Genomic DNA, 26201 nt, shown 5'->3' with positions numbered 1-26201 from the left:
ACAAGAAAGGAATTAGTTACTAGTGTTAGTCACCTATAGGTTTGAATATTAAATCTGGCAAATTATATCTCACCATGTTAGTTCTTTAGAACTAACACCCAAAAAAGATGTCCTTTTCATTATAGGGGACTCGAATGCAAAAGTAGGAAGTCAAGAAACACCTGGAGTAACAGGCAAATTTGGCCTTGGAGTATGGAATGAAGCAGGGCAAAGACTAATATAGTTTTGCCAAGAAAATGCACTGGTCATAGCAAACACCCTCTTCCAACAACACAAGAGAAGACTTTATACATGGACATCACCAGATGGTCAACACCGAAATCAGATTGATTATATTCTTTGCAGCCAAAGATGGAGAAGCTCTATACAGTCAGCAAAAACAAGACCAGGAGCTGACTGTGGCTCAGACCATGAACTCCTTATTGCCAAATTCAGACTTAAATTGAAGAAAGTAGGGAAAACCACTAGACCATTCAGGTATGACCTAAATCAAATCCCTTATGATTATACAGTGGAAGTGAGAAATAGATTTAAGGGCCTACATCTGATAGATAGATTGCCTGATAAACTATGGAATGAGGTTCGTGACATTGTACAGGAGACAGGGATTAAGACAATCCCCATGGAAAAGAAATGCAAAGAAGCAAAATGACTGTCTGGGGAGGCCTTACAAATAGCTGTGAAAAGAAGAGAAGTGAAAAGCAAAGGAGAAAAGGAAAGATATAAGCATCTGAATGCAGAGTTCCAAAGAATGGCAAGAAGAGATAAGAAAGGCTTCTTCAGCGATCAGTGCAAAGAAACAGAGGAAAACAACAGAATGGGAAAGACTAGAGATCTCTTCAAGAAAATCAGAGATACCAAAGGAACATTTCATGCAAAGATGAGCTCGATAAAGGACAGAAATGGTATGGACCTAACAGAAACAGAAGATATTAAGAAGAGGTGGCAAGAATACACAGAAGAACTGTACAAAAAATATCTTCATGACCCAGATAATCATGATGGTGTGATCACTGACCTAGAGCCAAACATCCTGGAATGTGAAGTCAAGTGGGCCTTAGAAAGCATCACTACGAACAAAGCTAGTGGAGGTGATGGCATTCCAGTTGAGCTATTCCAAATCCCGAAAGATGATGCTGTGAAAGTGCTGCACTCAATATGCCAGCAAATTTGGAAAACTCAGGAGTGGCCACAGGACTGGAAAAGGTCCGTTTTCATTCCAATCCCAAAGAAAGACAATGCCAAAGAATGCTCAAACTACCGCACAATTGCACTCATCTCACACACTAGTAAAGTAATGCTCAAAATTCTCCAAGCCAGGCTTCAGCAATATGTGAACCGTGAACTTCCAGATGTTCAAGCTGGATTTAGAAAAGGCAGAGGAACCAGAGATTAAATTGCCAACATCCGCTGGATCATGGAAAAAGCAAGAGAGTTCCAGAAAAACATCTATTTCTGCTTTATTGACTATGCCAAAGCCTTTGACTGTGTGGATCACAAGAAACTGTGGAAAATTCTGAAAGAGATGGGAATACCAGACCACCTGATCTGCCTCTGAGAAATCTGTATGCATGTCAGGAAGCAACAGTTAGAACTGGACATGGAACAACAGACTGGTTCCAAATAGGAAAAGGAATATGTCAAGGCTGTATATTGTCACCCTGTTTATTTAACTTATACCCAGAGTACATTATAAGAAATGCTGGACTGGAAGAAACACAAGCTGGACTCAAGATTGCCGGGAGAAATATCAATAACCTCAGACATGCAGATGACACCACCCTTATGGAAGAAAGTGAAGAGGAACTCAAAAGCCTCTTGACGAAAGTGAAAGAGGAGAGTGGAAAAAGTTGGCTTAAAGCTCAACATTCAGAAAATGAAGATCATGGCATCCGGTCCCATCACTTCATGGGAAATAGATGGGGAAACAGTGGAAACAGTGTCAGACTTTATTTTGGGGGGCTCCAAAATCACTGCAGATGGTGACTGCAGCCATGAAATTAAAAGATGCTTACTCCTTGGAAGGAAAGTTATGACCAACCTAGACAGCATATTCAAAAGCAGAGACATCACTTTGCCAACAAAGGTTCGTCTAATCAAGGCTATGGTTTTTCCTGTGGTCATGTATGGATGTGAGAGTTGGACTGTGAAGAAGGCTGAGTGCCGAAGAATTGATGCTTTTGAACTGTGGTGTTGGAGAAGACTCTTGAGAGTCCCTTGGACTGCAAGGAGATCCAACCAGTCCATTCTGAAGGAGATCAGCCCTGGGATTTCTTTGGAAGGAATGGTGCTAAAGCTGAGACTCCAGTACTCTGGCCACCTGATGTGAAGAGTTGACTCATTGGAAACGACCTTGATGCTGGGAGGGATTGGGGGCAAGAGGAGAAGGAGACGACAGAGGATGAGATGGCTGGATGGCATCACTGACTTGATGGAAGTGAGTCTCAGTGAACTCTGGTTGTTGGCAGTGGACAGGAAGGCCTGGCGTGCTGCGATTCATGGGGTCGCAAAGAGTCGGACGTGACTGAGCGACTGATGTGATCTGATCTGATTTAGTTCTTCCTCTCATAAACAGTGGTAATAAAAATTTCTGCTTATCTTAGATATAAGGTGAAAGGAGAAAATAGGATGATGTATATGAGAATTATTTGCATTCTACTTAATGAATAACTATTTTAACCAATTTATCTTATGATTCAGAAGACAAATAGTAAGATGCTAGAGATTATTTTTAAACGGCTGAAATTTAAAGGGAAAACATTGCTGATTGCAATATTTCTGCAATTCCTTCTTAATCCACATATGAGTATAGGTTTTAAACTTTAGAATCCTTTTAATGGAATTAATTCAGGTTGAAAAAATTATAAGTAATGAATTTAAAGGATTCTAACAAATCACATTTTAAATTAAGAACTTGTTTAGATAGATATAATGTAGATATATAAATATATATATAAATATATATATTTTATATAACCTAAGTGTAGGAAGTTCATCATTTGAAACATTATTTTGTTATTTTATTAATTAGCAAAATAAAATAAATACACTAAATTGTTGGGTAGTCTTTTAGTGGTCTTGTATTTGAAGTTGAAGTAGACAAGAACAAAAATTTAATTTAAACTTTAGAATATGATGAAATTAGCATAATTAACTTTAATAAATTAATAATTATAGAGAGGACATATGTTTTGAAAGGGACATTATTAATTTAACTAAATTCAATACTTTCTAGTTTTATGCATAATTCATTTATGCAAACTAGATGCATGACATTAGACAAAGATTTTCATTTAAATATATGATTGGTAAATGGTAATATTCTGCTATTCATTATCTTAACATATTAGTTTCTAAATATCTTGAAATAATTTCCTTCAAATTGCAATTCAAAACTCAATGTGCTCTGGGTTATATTTTTGCATTATAATACTATTTAAAGTTTGATGATTTATATGGAAAGCATTAGTTAATTCTTCCTTTAGAAAATAAGTGAATCTTCAGCTTAATGAAAATCACAACTCTAATTTGATTTCTGTTATTTTTACTCATAGTGGAAATGCTAAATCGTTTAGAATGTTTTCATTCTTACTTGTTATTGATCAGTTTCTAGGTTCTTCTAAGACAAATTTAGGCAATGAACTTGCTGAATTTGGCTTAGAGAGTTAAATATTCAATAAGAATTCCAAGATGGTTCATTCTTCAATTGAAGATTCTTATTGGAGAGAATAAGCTTTTATGTTGCTCTAGAGACAATTTAGCATTCGATGAAACTGTGGTTAAAGTTTTTATTTATTTATCCTACATGTTCCAATTGTCTTCCTCTCAAACATCAAAGAAAATATTTGGAAATACAGAGCACCTAGAATATTCTTTTTACATTTTATTAAGATATGAGCATATTATTAAGCAGTAAAGTAGAATTATGCTTGGAAATCAATTTATAAGGGCAATGTTTGCATGCCCTCCTGCCTAATTAACATTATGTCTTCATCCCTTTACTGGATGAATAAAAGTCCAGTTCCTTCATCTTCTGATTGCCATAGTTGCCTCTTACAGGGAAATTGATTAGTAATCTCAGGAAACTCCTTAACAAACTTGCTTTCGTAAGTACCCAACACAATGCAATCATTCAATATTTAAAGAAAGAAGAACCAAAAAGGAAATTATGAAACCATGGTATGAATGTCTTTTATACCCAATAATTACTTTATAGTGAAATTTGAAAGAACATAGAGTCAGATTTTCCTTTGTTTCATATTTAACTTGAAGGTAAATATTAATTTAAAAATTGAGTTTAATATCCTATTGTTTCCATTGCTTCATTTAGGTTCTACATATTCTTATTTGGAGAGGGGACTGGCATCCCACTCCAGTTTTCTTGCCTGGAGAATCCCATGGACAGAGGAGCCTGGTGGGCTACAGTCCATGGGGTCGCAAAGAGTCAGACACGACTGAGCGACTAACACACACACACATTCTTTTCCCAACAAGGGGTAATATAGCAGATATATTGTTAAAGGGGTTTCTGTTCTCATAAACCAAAAATTTTGTTCTATGCACCAACACTGGCACCATATCTCTACAGAAGGTGTTGAGGCATAGAAGACATGCAGAGAGACATTCATAGAAAATCAAGTGTTAATTTGCTTTTTTTAAATTTTGCCTAACGTAATGCAGATATTATTCTTTTTAAAAAATATTTTTTATTGAAGTATAGTTGATTTATAATATTGTGTTTGTTTCTAATATACATGAAAGCGACTCAATTATATCTACACACACACATATAAGTAAATATATGTGGTCTTTTTCAGATTCTTTTCTCATGTAGGTTATTACAAAATATTGAGTGTAGTTCCTTGTACTATACAGTAGTTCCTTATATATTTGTTATATATTTGATGTACATATATATGTTATGGTACTTATATATTTGATTTATAATAGTGTGTATGTGTTGCTCCCAAATTCCTAATTTATCCCCTTACCTTTCCCCTTTGGAACCACAAGTTCTTTCTATGCTTGTGAATCTCTTTCTGCTTTGTAGATAAGTCCTTTTATACCAGTTTTTAAATTCCACGTATGTGATATCATATGATATTTGTCTTTGTCTGACTTAACTTCACTAAGTATGGCAACCTCTAGGTCCATCCGTGTTGCTACAAATGGTATTATCTTATTCCTTTTTATTATTGAGTAATATTCCGTTGTATGTATGCACCACATCTTCTTTATCCATTTATGTGTCAATAGACATTTAGGTTGCTTCGATGTCTTAGCTATTGTAAATAGTGCTATGATGAACATCGGAATACATGTGTCTTTTTGAATTATAATTGTCTTCCAATATATGTCCAAAGGTGGGATTGCAAGATCATATGATAGCTCCACACTGTTCTCCATAGTGGCTGGATCAATTTACATTCCCACTAAAACAGCATGGAAAGAAGAAAGTGAAAGTGAAGTCGCTCAGTCGTGTCCGACTCTTTGTGACCCTGTGGACTGTAGCCCGCCAGGCTCCTCCGTCCATGGGATTCTCCAGGCAAGAATACTGGAGTGGGTTGCCATTTCCTTCTCCAGGGGATCTTCCCAACCCAGGGATCGAACCTGGGTCTCCTGCATTGCAGGCAGACGCTTTATCCTCTGAGCCACCAGGGAAGCCCCAACCAAAACAGCATAGGAGGGTTCTTTTTTTTTTTTTCACACTCTTTCTAGCACTTATTATTTGTAGACTTTTTAAAGATGGCCATTCTGACTCATGTGGAATGACACTTCATTGTATCACTGACAAGGAATTAATTTCCAAAATATGCAAATATATAACTCATACAGTTCAATCAAGCAAACAACCCAATCAAAAAAAAAATGGCCAGAAGATGTAAATAGATATTTCTTCAAAGAAGATATACAGATGGCCATAAGGCACATGAAAAGATGCTCAACATCACTAATTAGTAGAAAAATGCAAATCAGATATTACTCTTATCATTGGAAATATAGCATTTATTAAAGTGAACAATGATTTCTTTTAGGAAAGTTACCTGAAATAAACTGGGAAACCAAAAATATGATAGTGGATTAGCTTATGTCTGATCCAGTGCATCTATATTGTACAATTTGCATGGAGACATTTGGTCCACACCAAACAGTCCTTGATGTTTGGTCCTGTCCAAAATCATTTGTCATGGATCAAATATGCACAAGGATGTTTTGGATAGGATCCAGTTTCAAGGATCTCATGGGATAGACCAAATGATTTATGGACATGTGGATAGGACCAACTATCCCACAAAGAAATAGGTATAATACATAGAATATTAAATAGTGATGGGTACTATGGGAAAACTAGTAATAAAGGGAAGTGGGTGTAGAGTGGCAGCAAAGACGTGATTTGGGAAATTTAAATAGAGGTCAAAGTAATTGAGGGATAGATAGTAAGATAGTGACTCATGCAGATAAAACTGTGGGAGGGCTTTTTAGGCAAAGAATACAATAAGGGCAAACATCATTCAATATAGACGTACTTGGTGTGCTTTAAAAAAAAAAACACAAAACTATTTACTTATTTTGGTTAGGCTGAAATATTCATTGCTACACATAGGCTTTCTCTGTGGCGAGCAGGGGCTACTCTTCTTTGCAGGGCATGAGCTTCTCATTGTGCTGGCTTCTCTTGTTAACAGAGCACAGGCTCTGGGTGCACAGACCTTAGTAGTTGTGGCTCATGGGCTCCAGAGTGCAGGCTTAGTAGTTTTAACACTAGGGCTTAGTTGCCTATGGTATGTGGAAACTTCCTGGACCAGGGATCAGACCAGGGTCCCCTGAAAGCAGATTCTTTACCACAGACCACCAGGGAAGCCTGGTGTGCCTTTGATAAGGAAGAGCTAGAGTCCTGTGAAGAAAATGGAAAGAGAGTTATAGGTTGTGAGTTCTTAGAAAGGAAACTGGACTATGTGTACCTATGACAGATAATGGGCATGTACTCAGAGCAATGTGGGACCATTAGAAGACACTGAGCAGAATGACATACCCTGAGGAAGGTCCTTTCAGGATCACTGACAGCTTTGTATTAAATGCACCAAACGGGTATTAAGAAAAGAGGAAAAAAGACAATTTCAGAGATTTTCAACATTCTTGGTTAAAGAAGATGGCAAGGTGCCCAGAGATAATGTGTTGAGATAGTGATATTAGGGTTTACAGTTGCGGGAAAAGAAAAGAGGGGAAGGAAATGACCTAAAAATTGGAGAAATAGAGAAAACATTTTCTGAGCTGTTGGAAACAGGAGGAGGAGGAGATTTTGTTGTAAGAGAGGGAAATAAGGAGTTTGGCTTTGACGAGTTTCACATGCCTAATTGATATCCAAGTGAGTGAAAGTGAAGTCGCTCAGTCATGTCCGACTCTTTGCAACCCCGTGGACTGTAGCCCACCAGGCTCCTCCATCCATGGGATTCTCCAGGCAAAAATACTGGAGTGGGTTGTCATTTCCTTCTCCAGGGGATCTTCCCAACCCAGGGATAGAACCCAGGTCTCCCGCATTGTAGGCAGACGCTTTAACCTATGGTTTTTGATATATGGCCAATATTTTGGCCACCTGATGTGAACAGCTGACTCATTAGAAAAGACCCTGATGCTGGGAAAGATTGACGGCAGAAGGAGAAGAGAGTGATAGAGGATGAGATGGTTGGATGGCATCACTGATGCAATGGACATGAACTCAGGGAAACTGGAAGATGGTGAGAGACAGGGAGGGCTGGCATGATGCAATCCATGGGATCACGAAGAGTTGGATATGACTTGGTGACTGAACAACAATGGCTTTTGAGGACAGCACAGTGGAGCAGCTAAAAATATAAAATTAGGAATGATCAGCATACAGATAGTATTTTAATCCAGGGCTCTGGAAGAGATGATTAAGAAAGAGAATATTGGAAAGATGTGGTCCAAGAACTGAGGCCTCAGGTTACACCAATTATAATATTTGGGGCAACATCTAGGGAAATGTGGAGAAAACATTTTAGGAGCCTCAGATGCAACATCCAATGACTCACAGGGGGAAAATATCCTATAAGTCAAGGGAAGAAGTTTTTCAAGGGAAGGTAAGAGACACAGCTGTGTCAAATACTGCTGATAACAAATCAAATAAGAAGGGGTCTGAGGTTGGATTTAGCGACCAGGAGGTAATTTGTGAACTAGACAATGAAGATTTCAGTGGATTAGCAGCAAAAGCCTGACAAATATTTTCATAAGAAATGGGATAGGAATATAAGACAGTGAGTCAGAGGAAAGAAAGCTTTCAGTTTAGTTGTAAAGGAAAGGTGAGAAATGCAGTGATAATGGAAAGGAAAGAGGAGAGATTTTTCTTTTTTTTTCAAGATGGAAGAAATAATGCCTTGTTTGCATGTTAAAGGAAAAGTCTGAGTAAAAAGGGAATACTGGAACCAGCTATATTCGTTAAATTCTTTTGTAAGGTTGGAGGTGTCCTGGAGAGGGCTCTTGTTCTGGCTGAGCCAGGACTGCCGTGGGGGTGGTCAGGTGGGTACCAGGTAGTTCAGGGGCTACCACCATCAGGCCCTGAGAAGGATCCACTGTTACTGGGGATGGTGGAGGCTATGGACGGGAGGGTTCTGGGAGTGCTAACTGCAGCAGGCTCTCTGTCCCAACTGGAGGGGTGTCTCTACCTGCTGCTACTCCTGGAGCCACCACCTGTCATTTCAGCGGCAGCTCCTGTTGTGCGCCCTGACCACACCCAGCTCCAGTTGGTCTCTGCTTTGCTGCCCCAACCTCTTCCTAAACCTCTCAACCCAGCAGGCTTAGCTCAGATCCAGGGTACCTAGGACAGTGAGACAGGCAGGGGCACAAAATGAATAAATTCTTCTCTGGACCTAAGAGAGACAATTCTGGAATATATCCTACACAGTTCCTCTGCCGTCTCCTAGGACACAACCAAGCTATTCAAGGCAGTTGTATGGATGGCTTCCCTGTGCTTGCTTTTCAATTCCCTGCTTCCCAATCTCCTGCTCCCTGACTTCACGTCCCATAAAAAGCAAACTGCACCCAGACTTTCTTCTTGGCTGTTTAATGAGAAACCCAAGTTGGACAATACCCAAGGATTTTAATCATAATTTTATTTACAATGGAAAAAATAAAGCTAGCACTTCAAACAATGCAGGAGTAGTTAAAAATTGTGGTCTACTATTATTGAATACTATATAGTTATTAAAATATTTTTGAAGAAAATGTAAAATATCCATAAAAGCCAAGTCTGGGGGATATATATAGGACTGAGTTTCATCATTTTAATTATTCTATTATAAACAGTTTTTAAAGTAATTTATATCATCCTTATAAGCATAAAGATGCAATAAATGTTAATTATGAAGATAAATACCATTAACAAAGCATGAAATATAGGAAGAAAGTCAATATAGTCTTTTTCCTGCCTGAAAGCAAATTGCACAAATGATCAAATGATTGGCTTTTAACTAGTTCAAAAGCTGGAGTGAAAAGAATAAATATATTTAAAGAACTGGGATATGGCAAATACTTTGCCTCCAAAACCTAAGGTAATAACATCTTTTAAAATCTCTACCTATTTTTTCATATAATTATATTGATAATGTGTCATGACCAAAATAAAATACATTATTGAAAGTATACACCACACATTCATAAAAGTGTAGAGTAAGACTGTCTTTTTCATGTGGTATGAATGCATGTAGTACTTTTATATGCTTAGTTCACTGAACAGACTTTCACACTATTTAATCACACTAATGTCTTTATACATTTTTTTTTCTTATTTGATGGCTAATTTAGAGGCCATCCATGGATATAATCATTTACTCTGTTTTTTTCCATGTTTAATATCTAATCCTCATCTATGCCATACATCAAAATTAATGTTTTTATGAGGGTTTTAGTGTATTACTGGAATCATGACATATTAATAAAACTTACAGCATGTTATTTTATTATATAAATGGGTAATCTCCTATAAACATGTTGCCAGTGAACTCTTTAGAGTCTATTATGTTAATAACTCAAGAATATAAAATCCTCAACTGAAAATAGCAAACTATAACCTAAAGTAAATAAATACTAGATCACAGATACTCAACCATCTTATTTCAGTCCCTAATAAGGTGTTTTAAAAAGCAAGAGTATTCTGATATTATGTGTCCTTATAGGATCTTTTTATTTGACTATATTCTTGAGATTTAGCAGATTATATTATTGCCTAAAACCATAATGATATTTTTAATTAATAATGATTCCATGAAGATTTACAAATTCTATGACATAATATACACTTCAGTTTTGCTTATAGATAATGTATAAAAATAAAATTTCCTAAGTAAGCAAAACAGTAAATTATGTTTGAAAGTAAGCCTAAACGATATCACCATAGAATTTCATTAAATAGTGAACTCATTAATATTTTTTTGGCTATTCTCTTATTCTGGAGATATTTGTTGAATGCCCTGCATGTGTCAGGCACTGTTCCAGGCTCTCGGTGACAACAGAGAATGAAACAGGCCAAAGTTGGTCTTCCATGTAGAGACAGGACACACTCTATAAACCAGATTTTGAAAATTATATGACATGTCAGAGAGAGACCAGTGCTATGAAGAAGGAAAGATAAGGAAAGGGGATGGGAATTGGGTGGAAATAGTACTGCAATTTAAATATGGGGGGAAATGAATCCTTCACTGAGAGTAACCCTTGAGCAAGGCCAAGAGGAGAGCCAGCAATGGGGAGGAATGTTTCCAACAGATAGAGTGCAAAAGCCCTGAGGTGAGGAGGAAGGTGATCTGATGGGAAACAAGTTTCCTGATTTTGGAGCAGAGTCAGTGAGGGAGGTGAGGACTACTTTGAACAAAGAGTAATACATGGGACAGGATTCTGTGCATGTGTGTGTGCTCAGTTCTGTCTGAGTCTTTAGAGACTCCATGGACTGTAGCCCGCCAGGGTCCTCTGTTCATGGGATTTCCCAGGCAAGGATAGAGTAGTGAGTAACCATTTCCTACTCCAAGGGATCTCTCTGATTCAGGGATCAAACCCAGGCCTTTGGCATCTCCATCATTAGCAGGCGGATTCTTTACCAGTAGTGTTACTTGGGAAGTCACGGGATTCTGTGGTACCCTACAAAAAGTGTCCTGACTGAACCCTAGATTCTTACCTTATCAGAACCCAGAAGCCACAAACTCTCCCTCTGCATTTCCAAAACACGGGCTTCGAGTCTCTTTCACTTGAGCAGAATATTCTTCACGAAGACTCAAGTCTCTTTGAACTACATGAACCAAGCAACCATGATTACACAGCCACATGAACATCCCCAAGGAAAGTGAGTATCTATAATAGCTTTATGTTTCTTGACCCAAACCATTACTGACCCAAGTTCTTGGATTCCTTAATCAATAAAAATTGATAAGAGGACAGACAAGAAGTTCATGCAAAGTTTTATTGGGACTTGCGCTGCAGCAGGAGGGCATAAGAACAAGTAACAGGTTCCTTTGCTGGCTCCCTAGAGGGGAATGGAGTAAACTGGTCCTTAAAATGGTATGAGGGTAGAGATGCATCCAGAGATTGGGTCAGAGGGATGGCTTGAGTGGTCTGCCCACCTCCTGGATGGAGCTGTGTATAGGGATCATTTGCAGGTCCCTGCTTTGCTCCCAAAGCCTCAGAAGTGGCAGTTGGGTTTTTGGTCTTTTTATATCTTATTGTTCTCAGTTTCCCGCAACTGGACATACACAAGGTTATGTATAATGTCTTTGTATTCTGCTGCTCCCGGAGACATTTGTCCAGGTTCAAGCACTGCAGCAAAGGGTCCCAAATCCCAAGTGCCAGCCTGTCTCAAAACCATCTCCATATGGATATTGAGTTTGTCTCTCTACCCAGAAATTTAAAACATTATTGAATGTAATGCAATACATTCAATGGAATGTAATACAGTTCCACTTCATTTCCATTTATTATATTGAAGACAGAATTTCTACTTAAAATATTAAATTTGACAATAGCAATCTGAAAACTAACACAAATTATGAATTTGCTAAACCATATTCAATCATTGCAGATCCCAGCAGGATATACACATTTAGCATGCTATATTAAAAACAGGGAGAAGGATGTTGACATTGTAAATGTGGATTTATTTCACTTGTTATTAATAGTTATTATTCAACATTTATGTTAATATTTGCAAATATAATGAAACATAAATAATAGCTACTGTATAACATCTGTTATATGTAATACATTATGCAAAGCTTTTACATGTGTTACCTCATTTTCTAACTGTGATAGTAACTGTATTTTTTAATAAACATTTAATATTAGAGCAGCTTTATATTTAAAGAAAAAAATCCAAAGAGAATAAAAAGAATTCCCACATGTCATGCATTCAATTTGTCCTATTAATAACATTTTACATTAATTCTGGTACATTTATTACATTAGTGATGTAATATTGATACATTGGTGGCTTCCCCAGTGGCTCAGCAGTAAAGAATCTGCCTATAATTCAGGACATGCAGAAGATCTGGGTTTCATCCCTGGTTTGGGAAGATTCCCTAAAGAAGGAACTGGCACCCCTCTCCAGTATTCTTGCCTGGGAAATCCCACTGATGGAGAAGCCTGGCAGCTACAGTCTATGGGGTTGCAAAAGAGTCAGACATGACTGAGCACACTCTCACATTGATACATTAATTAACTAAAGTCCATATTTTAGCTATATTTCCTTGGTTGTTACAGATTTTCCTTTTCTGTCCCAGGGTCCTATCTAGGACATCACATTACACTGACTTATGGTAAACTCTACTTAAACAGCTCTGCTGCTGCTGCTGCTGCTAAGTCACTTCAGTCATGTCCGACTCTGTGCGACCCCATAGACGCAGCCCATCAGGCTCCCCCGTCCCTGGGATTCTCCAGGCAAGAATACTGGAGCAGGTTGCCATTTCCTTCTCCAATGTATGAAGGTTAAAAGTGAAAGTACAGTCGCTCAGTCATGTCCAACTCTAGGTTGACAGTTTCTCAGAATTCCTGTTTTTTTGTGACCTTGATAATCTTGAGGAGTATTGGGCAAGTATTTCGTAAATTATTCCTCAATTGGGCTTTGTCTGATCATTTTTCACGGTTAAAATGAAATTACGTTTTTTTAGGATGAAACCACAAAAGTAAAGTGCCATGTTCATCCCATGATATCTTCCCTGGTAGCTCAGTAAAGCTTGGTAAAGAATCTACCTACAGTTCAGGCGACCAGGTTCAATCCCTGAGTTGGGAAGATCTCTTGGAGAAGGAAGTGACAACCTACTCCAGTATTCTTGACTGATAAATCCCATGGACAAAGGATCCTGACAGGCTATAGGGTCACAAGAATTGGATCTGACTTAGCAACTAAACCATATGGGTTGTACGCCTCCTCCAAAAAAATAAAAAAGGATATATAAGGTTCTAAATCTCAGTATCTTAACATATGATCTTATTTGGGAAAAAAGTCCTACCAGAGTAGGGTGGATGCCTAATACAATATTCCTGATGTTCTTATAAGAATAGAACCTATGAAGACACAAAGAGAAGACCATGTGTTAGTGAAAGCAAAGACTGCAGTTTAGCAGCTGCAAGCCAAGGAATGTCAAAGATTGGTGGGGACCCTAAAACCCAAAGAAAACCATGGAACAGATTCTGCCCTAGAACTTTTGAGAGAGCATGGTCCTGTTATACCTTGATTTTGGACTTGACTGTGACATCATTAATTTATTTTATTTAAACCCTGCAGTTTGTTGTTCTTTGTTATAACAGCCCTAGGAAAGTAATACAGGTGTATACTGCTGCTGCTGCTAAGTCGCTTCAGTTGTGTCCAACTCTGTGCAACCCAATAGATGGCAGCCCACCAGGCTCCGCGGTCCCTGGGATTCTCCAGGCAAGAACACTGGAGTGGGCTGCCATTTCCTTCTCCAATGCATGAAAGTGAAAAGTGAAGTGAAGTCATTCAGTCGTGTCCGACTGCGACTCCGTGGACTGCAGCCTACCAGGCTCCTCTGTCCATGGGATTTTCCAGGCAAGAGTACTGGAGTGGGGTGCCATCACCTTCTCCACAGGTGTATACTATTCACCTCATTTATCACTGTTGAAGGCCAGGCTCAGTTAGTGTTAGGTTTCTCAACCATAAATTTTTTCCCTTTTCCGTACTGTACACTTAGGAATCACTATGCACAACCCCCAGAGAAGGCAATGGCACCCCACTCCAGTACACTTGCCTGGGAAATCCCATGGACGGAGAAACCTGGTGGGTTACAGTCCACAGGGTCACGAAGAGTCGGACCCGACTGAGCGACTTTACTTTCAATTTTCACTTTCATGCCCTGGAGAAGGAAATATCAACCCACTCCAGTATTCTTGCCTGAAGAATCCCAGGGACAGAGGAGCCTGGTGGGCTGCCGTCTATGGGGTCACACAGAGTTGGACAGGACTGATGTGACTTAGCAGCAGCAGCAGCAGCAGCATATACAACCCCCACTAAAGGAATGTGGAGTTATGTTTTACCTCCTTGAAGGTGGGGTATACACATAAATTATTTGGTATTCTTCTACATGAGGGATTTGTTAAATCTCCCCCATTTAATTTATTTATTCATTTAAGTATTTAGTTATATCACTATGGACTCGTGAAATTTATTTTATTTGGTTATAATTCAGTAATACAATATTCTGTGACTCAAATTGTTAATGTATGGCTATCAGTAGCTCTTTTAGTTGGATAGGACCCCGGACCACCAGACCGCGCAGAAGCACAGCTGAGAGGAGCTACCTCTCGCCCAAGTCAGGGGTGGCGACGGAGAGTGCCAGGCTGCATCAGCACAGAAGCAGCAGAGAGGAGCTACCCCCTGTCTGAGGTCAGGGGCAGTGGCCAAGAGGAGCTACCCCATGCCGGAGGTCACCGGAGGCGGCCGAGAGGAGCTACTGCACATCCAAGGAGCAGAAGCTGCAGGGATGCAGGAGGGCCTAGAGGAGCTACTCCACCTTCAAGGTCAGGAGGGGCGGCCATGAGGAGATACCCCTCGTAAAAGGTAAGGAGCAGCATCTGCGGTTTGCTGGAGCAACTGTGAAGAGCTATTCCACGTTCAAGGTAAGAGAAACCCAAGTAAGACGGTAGGTGTTGTGAGAGCATTAGAGGGCAGACACACTGAAACCATAATCACAGAAAACTAGCCAATCTGATCACACTGACCACAGCATTGTCCAACTCAATGAAACTAAGCCAAACTGTGTGGGGCCACCCAAGATGGGTGGGTCATGGTGGAGAGGTCTGACAGAATGTGGTCCACTGGAGAAGGGAATGGCAAACCACTTCAGTATTCTTGCCTTGAGAACCCCATGAACAGTATGAAAAGGCAAAATGATAGAATACTGAAAGAGGAACTCCCCAGGTCAGTAGGTGCCCAATATGCTACTGGAGATCAGTGGAGAAATAACTCCAGAAAGAATGAAGGGATGGAGCCAAAGCAAAAACAATACCCAGTTGTGGATGTGACTGGTGATAGAAGCAAGGTCCGATGCTGTAAAGAGCAATATTGCATAGGAACCTGCCACATCAGGCCCATGAATCAAGGCAAATTAGAAGTGGTCAAACAAGAGATGGCAAGACTGAATGTCGACATTCTAGGAATCAGCAAACTGAAATGGACTGGAATGGGTGAATTTAACTCAGGTGACCGTTATATCTAGTAATGTGGGCAGGAATCCCTCAGAAGAAATGGAATAGCCATCATGGCCAACAAGAGTCCAAAATGCAGTACTTGGATGCAATCTCAAAAACGACAGAATGATCTCTGTTCGTTTCCAAGGCAAACCATTCAATATCACAGTAATCCAAGTCTATGCCCCAACCACTAACGCTGAAGAAGCTGAAGTTGAACGGTTCTATGAAGACCTACAAGACCTTTTAGAACTAACACCCAAAAAAGATGTCCTTTTCATTATAGAGGACTGGAATGCAAAAGTAGGAAGTCAAGAAACACCTGGAGTAACAGGCAAATTTGGCCTTGGAGTACGAAATGAGCAGGGCAAAGGGTAACAGAGTTTGCCAAGAGAATGCACTGGTCATAGCATAACACCCTCTTCCAACAACACAAGAGAAGACTCTACACATGGACATCACCAGATGGTCAACATCAAAATCAGATTGATTATATTCTTTGCAGCCAAAGATGGAGAAGCTCTATACAGTCAGCAGAAACAAGACTGGGAGCTGACTGTGACTCAGATCATGAACTCCTTATGGCCAAATTCAGACAGATTGAAGAAAGTAGGGAAAACCACTAGACCATTCAAGTATGACCTAAATCAAATCCCAAGGTCCATCTAGTCAAGGCTATGGTTTTTCCTGTGGTCATGTATGGATGTGGGAGTTGGACTGTGAAGAAGGCTGAGCACCGAAGAATTGATGCTTTTGAACTGTGGTGTTGGAGAAGATTCTTGAGAGTCCTTTGGCCTGTAATGAGATCCAACCAGTTCATTCTGAAGGAGATCAGCCCTGGGATTTCTTTGGAAGGAATGATGCTAAAGCTGAAACTCCAGTACTTTGGCCACCTCACGCAAAGAGTTGACTCATTGGAAAAGACTCTGATGCTGGGAGGGATTGGGGGCAGGAGGAGAAGGGGACGACAGAGGATGAGATGGCTGGATGGCATCACTGACTCGATGGACGTGAGTCTGAGTGAACTCCGGGAGTTGGTGATGGACAGGGAGGCCTGGTGTGCTGTGGTTCATGGGGTCGCAAAGAGTCAGACACGACTGAGTGACTGAACTGAACTGAACTGAACTGAAATCAAATCCCTTGTGATTATACAGTGGAAGTGAGAAATAGATTTAAGGGACTAGATCGGATAGACAGAGTGCCTGATGAACTATGTACGGAGGTTCGTGACATTGTACAGGAGACAGGGATCAAGACCATCCTCATGGAAAAGAAATGCAAAAAAGAAAATGGCTGTCTGGGGAGACCTTATAAATAGCTGTGAAAAGAAGAGAAGCAAAAAGCAAAGGAGAAAAGGAAAGATATAAGCATCTGAATGCAGAGTTCCAAAGACTAGCAAGAAGAGATAAGAAAGCCTTCCTCAGTGATCAATACAAAGAAATAGAGAAAAACAACAGAATGGCAAAGACTAGAGATCTCTTCAAGAAAATTAGAGATACCAATGGAACATTTCATGCAAAGATGGGCTCGATAAAGGACAGAAATGGTATGGACCTAACAGAAGCAGAAGATATTAAGAAGAGATGGCAAGAATACACAGAAGAACTGTACAAAAAAGATCTTCACGAACAAGATAATTATGATCGTGTGATCACTCACCTAGAGCCAGACATCCTGGAATGTGAAGTCAAGTGGGCCTTAGAAAGCATCACTACAAACAAAGCTAGTGAGGTGATGGAATTCCAGTTGAGTTATTCCAAACCCTGAAAGATGATGCTGTGAAAGTGCTGCACTCAATATGCCAGCAAATTTGGAAAACTCAGCAGTGGCCACAGGACTGGAAAAGGTCAATTTTCATTCCAATCCCAAAGAAAGGCAATGCCAAAGAATGCTCAAACTACCGCATAATTGCACTCATCTCACACGCTAGTAAAGTAATGCTTAAAATTCTCCAAGCCAGGCTTCAGCAGTACATGAACTGTGAACTTCCAGATGTTCAAGCTGGTTTTAGAAAAGGCAGAGGAACCAGAGATCAAATTGCCAACATCGGCTGGATCATGGAAAAAACAAGACTTCCAGAAAAACATCTATTTCTGCTTTGTTGACTATGCCAAAGCTTTTGACTGTGTGGATCACAATAAACTGTGGAAAATTCTGAAAGAGATGGGAATACCAGACCACCTGACCTGCCTCTTGAGAAACCTCTATGCAGGTCAGGAAGCAACAGTTAGAACTGGACATGGAACAACAGACTGGTTCCAAATAGGAAAAGGAGTACATCAAGGCTGTATATTGTCACCCTGCTTATTTAACTTATATGCAGAGTATATCATGAGAAATGCTCTGCTGGAAGAAGCACAAGCTGGAATCAAGATTGCCTGGAGAAATATCAATAACCACAGATATGCAGATGACACCACCCTTATGGCAGAAAGTGAAGAGGAACTAAAAAGCCTCTTGATGAAAGTGAAAGAGGAGAGTGAAAAAGTTGGCTTAAAGCTCAACATTCAGAAAACAAAGATCATGGCATCTGGTCCCATGACTTCATGGGAAATAGATGGGGAAACAGTGGAAACAGTGTCAGACTTCATTTTTTCGTGCTCCAAAATCACTGCAGACGGTGATTGCAGCCATGAAATTAAAAGGCGCTTACTCCTTGGAAGGAAAGTTATGACCAACCTAGATAGCATATTGAAAAGCACATATATTACATTGCCAACAAAGGTCCGCTTAGTCAAGGCTATGTTTTTCCAGTGGTAATGTATGGATGTGAGAGTTGGACTGTGAAGAAAGCTGAGTGCCGAAGAATTGATGCTTTTGAACTGTGATGTTGGAGAAGACTCTTGAGAGTCCCTTGGACTGCAAGGAGATCCAACCAGTCCATCCTAAAGGAGATGAATCCTGGGATTTCTTTGGAAGGAATGATGCTGAGGCTGAAACTCCAGTACTTTGGCCACCTCATGCAAAGAGTTGACTCATTGGAAAAGACTCTGATGCCTGGAGGGATTGGGGGCAAGAGGAGAAGGGGACGACAGAGAATGAGATGGCTGGATGGCATCACTGACTCGATGGACATGAGTTTGAGTGAACTCCAGGAGTTGGTGATGGACAGGGAGGCCTGGCGTGCTGTGATTCGTGGGGTCGCAAAGAGTTGGACACAACTGAGAGACTGAACTGAACTTATATATATATACACATATAAATAACATATATGAATGGCTTCCTTTTAGCTAATTATATCTGCAAAAACCTATTTCCAAATAAGATCTCATTTTGAGGTACTGAAGTTTAGGACTTTAATATCTTCTTTGAGGAAGACACAATTCAGTCCATAACAGGTTTCTTAATATGATGCAATGAAAATTACATTCAATCTGTGGTCCCATTCCTAAAAAAAAAAAAAAAAATCCTATTCTAATCATGCAAAAAAAAGTAATCAAATAATTTCCAATTGAGGAAAATCTATAAGATGTATAGGTATACATATATAACCCATGTATGTAAAATTTTATTAAAGTTTTAAGCATTGTCATAATAATAATCACCTATAAATTGCTTTAATTTTGCTTTGCCATTTCATCATCTTTCATAAATACCTGTGACATTTTAAATTTAGTTCCAGGCTTATTATCATATGCAACTAAGTTTCTGCTCCAGAAGATTCTATTTGTGTGGACCTTGAAAATCATAAATGTCTTTTCCTATTTTTTGTACCCACTGGTATTAGATGTGTATCCCTAAAACACAACAATGATCATACCAGGCTCTTGTGGAAAAAAAATATGCACTGCTTTCCATCACCATTAAAATAAAATTCTACTTCCCCTCAAGGTTTATATGAACTAGTTGCATACAGAATTTCTAGCATTACCTCCTTATGTGCTGCTGCTACGTTGCTTCAGTTGTGTCTGACTCTGTTCGACCCACAGATGACAGCCCTCTAGGCTCCTCTGTCCCTGGGATTCTCCAGGCAAGAACTCTGGAATGGGTTGCCATTTCCTTCTCCAATGTGTGAAAGTGAAGTCATTCAGTTGTGCCCGACTCTGAGCAACCCCATGGACTGCAGCCTACCAGGCTCCTCCGTCCGTGGGATTTTCCAGGCAAGAGTACTGGAGTGGGTTGCCATTGCCTCCCTATGTACTCTTTACCAATTCTCAAATTTCAACAAGGAGAATGTTCATAGGTCTATATATATATACATTGTGTTTTCCAATTATGTATCATTGTTTATCCAGAAAATTCCATTGGTGGTTTAGTCGCTATGTTATTTCCGACTCTTGTGACCCCATGAACTGTAGCCACCAGGCTCCTCTGCTCATGGAATTTTCCAGACAGCAATGTTGAAGTGAGTAGCCACTTCCTTCTCCAAGGGATCTTCCCAACCCAGCTAGTGAATCCGCATCTCCAGCATTGCAGGTGAATTCTTTACTAACTGAGCCACCAGGGGAGCCCTATTATTCTATTGCCCACAGCCAACTGACAAAATCTTACTCATCCTTCTCAGACAAGAATCAATGCTGTTTTCTTGATAAAAACCTCTCCTAATTTTCCAGTCAGAAGTGATCCCATGTCTCTGAACCCACCCCCACCCCTGACATTTAAGTGTTTCCCCTTTTGTACACTACTTTTGATCATATTCATGAATCTAATATTACTGAAAGCAGAATACATATCTTAGCACTTTTAAAAATTATCCACAGCACCAAGCACAACATCATCCATTTTTAGTTTTATATTTATCTTGGATTCATGTGGCAGAAGTCAAAAAGAATAGAATTATTTTTAATCTTATTTCAAATTGATGAAATTTTATGTCTTTTTTTCTGTTAAATCCAATTACACAACATTTTATTCAGTATCTCCTTCATACCTAGTTTTCCATCTTCAACAACCATTTAATGGAGCTATTCTAACTCAGCCTAATTTATAACCTCAGATATTATTTTAACCTTGTCTCCTTTTTCCCACTATTCTCATATTTTTGTATATTTTCAGCAATTGTTTTTCTCTAAGTATATAATTATAGTGTTTACTCGTATATGAATGTTGTAATTCTTACCCTTAAAAATCACTCCTTTTTAAAGTTAAGGAAAGGAAGAACCTTTTCAAGAAGCCAAAGTTAAGTGAAAGTGAAAGTCACTCAGTTCAGTTCAGTCACTCAGTCGTGTCTGACTATTTGCCACCCCATGAATCGCAGCACGCCAGGCCTCCGTGTCCATCACCAACTCCCAGAGTTCACTCAGACTCACGTCCATTGAGTCAGTGATGCCATCCAGCCATCTCATCCTCTGTTGTCCCCTTCTCCTCCTGCCCCAATCCTTCCCAGCATCAGAGTCTTTTCCAATGAGTCAACTCTTCGCTTGAGGTGGCCGAAGTACTGGAGTTTCAGCTTTAGCATCATTCCTTCCAAAGAAATCCCAGGGCTGATCTCCTTCAGAATGGACTGGTTGGATCTCCTTGCAGTCCAAGGGACTCTCAAGAGTCTTCTCCAACACCACAGTTCAAAAGCCTCAATTCTTCGGCGCTCAGCCTTCTTCACAGTCCAACTCTCACATCCATACATGACCACAGGAAAAACCATAGCCTTGACTAGACGGACCTTTGTTGGCAAAGTAATATCTCTGCTTTTGAATATGCTATCTAGGTTGGTCATAACTTTCCTTCCAAGGAGTAAGAGTCTTTTAATTTCATGGCTGCAGTCACCATCTGCAGTGATTTTGGAGCCCCAAAAAATAAAGTCTGACATTGTTTCCACTCTTTCCCCATCCATTTCTCATGAAGTGTTGGGACCAGATGCCATGATCTTCGTTTTCTGAATGTTGAGCTTTAAGCCAACTTTTTCACTCTCCACTTTCACTTTCATCAAGAGGCTTTTTAGTTCCTCTTCACTTTCTGCCATAAGGGTGGTGTCATCTGCATATCTGAGGTTATTGAAATATCTCCCAGCAATCTTGATTCCAGCTTGTGCTTCTTCCAGTCCAGCGTTTCTCATGATATACTCTGCATATAAGTTAAATAAGCAAGGTGACAATATACAGCCTTGATGTACTCCTTTTCCTATTTGGAACCAGTCTATTGTTCCATGTCCAGTTCTAACTGTTGCTTCCTGACCTGCATATAGATTTCTCAAGAGGCAAATCAGGTGGTCTGGTATTCCCATCTCTTTCAGAATTTTCCACAGTTTATTGTGATCCACACAGTCAAAGGCTTTGGCATAGTCAATAAAGCAGAAATAGATGTTTTTCTGGAACTCTCTTGCTTTTTCCATGATCCAGCAGATGTTGGCAATTTGATCTCTGGTTCCTCTGCCTTTCCTAAAACCAGCTTGAACATCAGGAAGTTCATGGTTCACATATTGCTGAAACCTGGCTTAGAGAATTTTAAGCATCACTTTACTAGTGTGTGAGATGAGTGCAATTGTGCAGTAGTTTGACCCATGGTCTGTACAGTCCACGGAATTTTCCAGGCCAGGATACTGCAGTGGGTAGCCTTTCTCAACCCAAGGATCGAATCCAGGTCTTGCAAATTGCACGTGGCTTGTTAAAGAAGTCTTTAAATCTAGAGGATCTTTGTAAATGAAAATGATAGCATTTTATATAAGCCCACCTTTTCAATTAACATTTTAAACATCAAGAAGAATTTTCGTTTACTGCTAAGAAATTATGTAAATACTGAAAAGTAATTTAGAGCATCAGTGGAGTGAAGAAGCAAGTTTAAAATCAGAAGCAAAATAGAAAAACTAAATTATTAAAATGCCTTCTCAAATGAAAATGAGGCAACAGAAGAATAAAATTATGATTAGTAGACTTCCTATGACTATAGTTGATTAATTCTAAGATTGTTCAACTCTTTCCAATATATGCTTGTCCAAATATAAGTATTTTTCTAGAAGAATATTTCTTTTTATTACATTTATTTTTAATATAAGGATAATTGCTTTACAGTATTGCATTGATTTCTATCAAACCTCAGTATGAATCAGCCATAGTTTTACCCACATACCCTCCCACTTGAATATTCCTCCCACTTCCCTCCACATCTCACCTATCTATGTTGATACTGAGCCCTGGATTGAGTTCCCTGAGCCATACAGCGAATTCCTATTGGGTATCTATTTCACATATAGTAATGTATGTTCCCATGCTACTCTCGCCATACATCCTACCCTCTCCTTTCCCACCACAGCTGTGTCCATACATCTGTTCTCAAGTCTGTGTCTCCACTGCTGCTCTTCAAATAGGTTCATCAGTACCATTTTTCTAGATTTCATATATATGTGTTCAGTTCAGTTCAGTTCAGTTCAGTCACTCAGTCGTGTCTGACTCTTTGCAATCCCATGAATCACAGCACGCCAGGCCTCCCTTTCCATCACCAACTCCCGGAGTTCACCCAAACCCATGTCCATCGAGTCGGTGATGCCATCCAGCCATCTCATCCTCTGTCGTCCCCTTCTCCTTCTGCCCCCAATCCCTCCCAGCATCAAGGTCTTTTCCAATGAGTCAACTCTTCGCATCAGGTGGTCAAAGTATTGGAGTTTCAGCTTTAGCATCAGTCCTTCCAGTGAACACCCAGGATTGATCTCCTTTAGAATGGACTGGTTGGATCTCCTTGCAGTCCAAGGGACTTTCAAGAGTCTTCTCCAACACCACAGTTCAAAAGCATCAATTCTTTGGTGCTCAGCTTTCTTCATAGTCCAACTCTCACATCCATACATGACCACTGGAAAAACCATAGCCTTGACTAGACGAACCCTTGTTGGCAAAGTAATGTCTCTGCTTATATGTGTTAGTACCCAATAATTGCTTTTCTCTTTTTGGCTTACTTCTGTCTGTATAATAGGCTCTAGGTTCATCCACCTCATGAAGACTGATTCAAATATGTTCCTTTTTATGGCTGAGTAATATTCCATTATATATATATATATATACCACAGCTAGAAGATTATTTCTTCATAATGATTCTTTCTTCCAGGAATATAATCTCTACTTAGCTTCAATGACAAATTTGATAGACACCCCAATGAAGCACATATGCAAAATTTGCATTGAACACCACTTTAGAAACAGCACTGTTAATTCATGGCTATATCCTCCTCTCTGAACACCCTAATGGAATGTGCAGAAAATAAATAAAACACATAAATTTTAAGTAATTTTAAATAGTAAAAATTATCATAAAGCTAAATAATATGTGAGGGTCTGACTGAGGGCATTATGTGTGTTATGTGTTTGTAATTAGAGAGGTCAGGGAAGTCATTTATATTATATATGTGTCTTCCTGTGTGCTCAGTCACTCAGTCACGTCCAATCCTTGCAATCCCATGGACTGTAGCCCCCAGGCTCCTCCACCCATAGAATTTTCCAGGCAATAATACTGGAGTGGATTGTCATTTCCTCCATAAGAACACCTTCCTGATCTAGAGATCAAAGCTGTCTCTTATGTCTCCTGCATCAGAAGATTCTTTACCACTAGCACTACCTGGGAAACCCTTATATATATATAATATGTATATTAATATATGTGTAATATATATATATATATATAGTTAGTTTTTAAATTATATATATATATAATTTTAGCAGAAAGCTTGAGTGAAGAGGGAGGGTGGCCTCTATGAATTCCTAACATTATTACAAAACTTCTTCTTTGGGATTTCCAGACTGAAAATAGTGTAGTTTTTTGAAGGAAAGTGAAATGAATTTGAGCAAGTTAAGGGTTTTTTTGTTGTTTAGTCACTAAGTTGTGTCTGCCTCTTTTGCAACCCCATGGACTGCAGTCTGCCAGGCTCTGGGATTCTCCAGGTCAGAATACTGGAGTGGGTTGCCATTTCCTTCTCCTGAGCATTTTCCTAACCCAGGTATGGAACTCATGTCTCCCACATTGGCATTAGTAGGTGGGTTCTTTACCCCTGAACCACCAGGGAAGACTTAAATAAGAGTTTGGTATACCTTAATTGTTTTGTTTTGCATATCTTTTAAAATTTATAACTTAATCCAGACTTTTCCGTGTCTAGCTGGATCAGTAAGCACTTGGATTGCTTAAGAGATGCAAACTACTATAAGTTTTTTAGATAAGGAACTCCTTTGGAGATTCAGTATTATGGTTAATTTTATGTATCACCTTGAGTGGAGCCCAGAATACTCAGATATCTGGTTAACATTATTCCAGTGTATCTGCAAGGATGTTTCTGGAAGCAATTATCACTTGACTTGGTGAAATGAGTTATGCAGAAGATTCCTCCCAAAGGGGTATGCTTTCTAACTGGTGCTGAAGAAGATTCTTAAGAGTCACTTGGACTGCAAGGAGATCAAACCTGTCAATCCTAAAGGAAATCCATCTGGAATATTCATTGAAAGTACTGATGCTAAAGTTGAAGTGCCAATACTTTGACCACCTGATGCAAAGGGCCGAGGAGAAGAGGGTGGCAGAGAATGAGATAGTTAGATAGCATCACTGATTCAATGGACTTAAACTTGAGCAAACTCCAGGAGATAGTGGAGGACAGGGAAGCTGGTGTGCTGCAGTCCATGGGATCACAAACAGTCAGATATGACTGAGCAACTGAACAACAGCCATTTCCGAAAGTGAGTGGAATCATCCAATTCATCCAGGCCTTAATAGAACAAAAGGTGGAGGAAGGTTGCCTTGACTCCCTACCTGAATGTTTGAGCTGGAATACCACTCTTATTTTGCCCTCAAACTGGGACTTAAACCTTTGGGAATCCTGGTTCTCCTCTTTGTAGACTACAGAGGATGGTATTTCTCAGACTCTTTAGTTGCTAAGCTAATAACTTATAATAAAACTTTATATATATATATGGAGAACCCTAATCTATTCAGCTTCTGTTGATGAAGTTGAAAATAAAACCCACTTTAGCCCCAAAGAAATCTCAAGTAGTTGCTTCTTAAATAACACACATGATCATATTTTTTTCATTTTAAGATACCATTTATTTTTCTAGATATAGCATCATTTTAAAAAAGCTTAGAAGAAATATTAACATTATACGGAATACATAGATACAGAAGCTTTATAACTGGCAAAAATCTTGAATTTATTCATACTACTTGTCTTGAATATCATGATAAATATTTGCCTTCAAACTTTTTTCACAATTGGGTTCTACAGACTCTCCCTAATTTCTTTGAGCACTGCTTGTTAAACACACTAACATTTGATACTTGTACTTGATTTTGTACTTGATTTTAGACTCAAGCAACCAATTATTCACTCTTCATTTGCTTAATTGCTATTCATTTAAACTCATAGTATATTTTCCTATGTTCACCATCTGTTTATTTACCATTATAAGATAAGCACCTTTGTGTAAATCCATTAGGGTAGTTTCACCTTGGATGTAAGTACCAGAGTGGTAGTGATTAACAATTAAAAATAGTAGCCCCTCTGTGAGGGGAAAAAACTTCAAAAGTTCTAAGATACTTAATAATTCCCTTCCTTATTATTGTATTGTCTTTATGTGACTTTGAACTATAATTAGAGTAAG

General features: G+C 39.2%; 1 non-coding gene across 1 annotated transcript; it reads right to left on the bottom strand.

Annotated features, from left to right (window-relative positions):
• Positions 1-5589: 5589 nt before the first annotated feature.
• On the bottom strand, positions 5590-5661 carry TRNAC-GCA (transfer RNA cysteine (anticodon GCA)). The gene has a single exon. It is a non-coding gene; the product is annotated as a tRNA-Cys (tRNA).
• Positions 5662-26201: the final 20540 nt, after the last annotated feature.

Source organism: Bos mutus, chromosome 17, assembly GCF_027580195.1.
Source record: "Bos mutus isolate GX-2022 chromosome 17, NWIPB_WYAK_1.1, whole genome shotgun sequence".
NCBI lineage: Eukaryota > Metazoa > Chordata > Mammalia > Artiodactyla > Bovidae > Bos > Bos mutus.
This window is presented reverse-complemented; position numbering and strand designations above follow the sequence as displayed.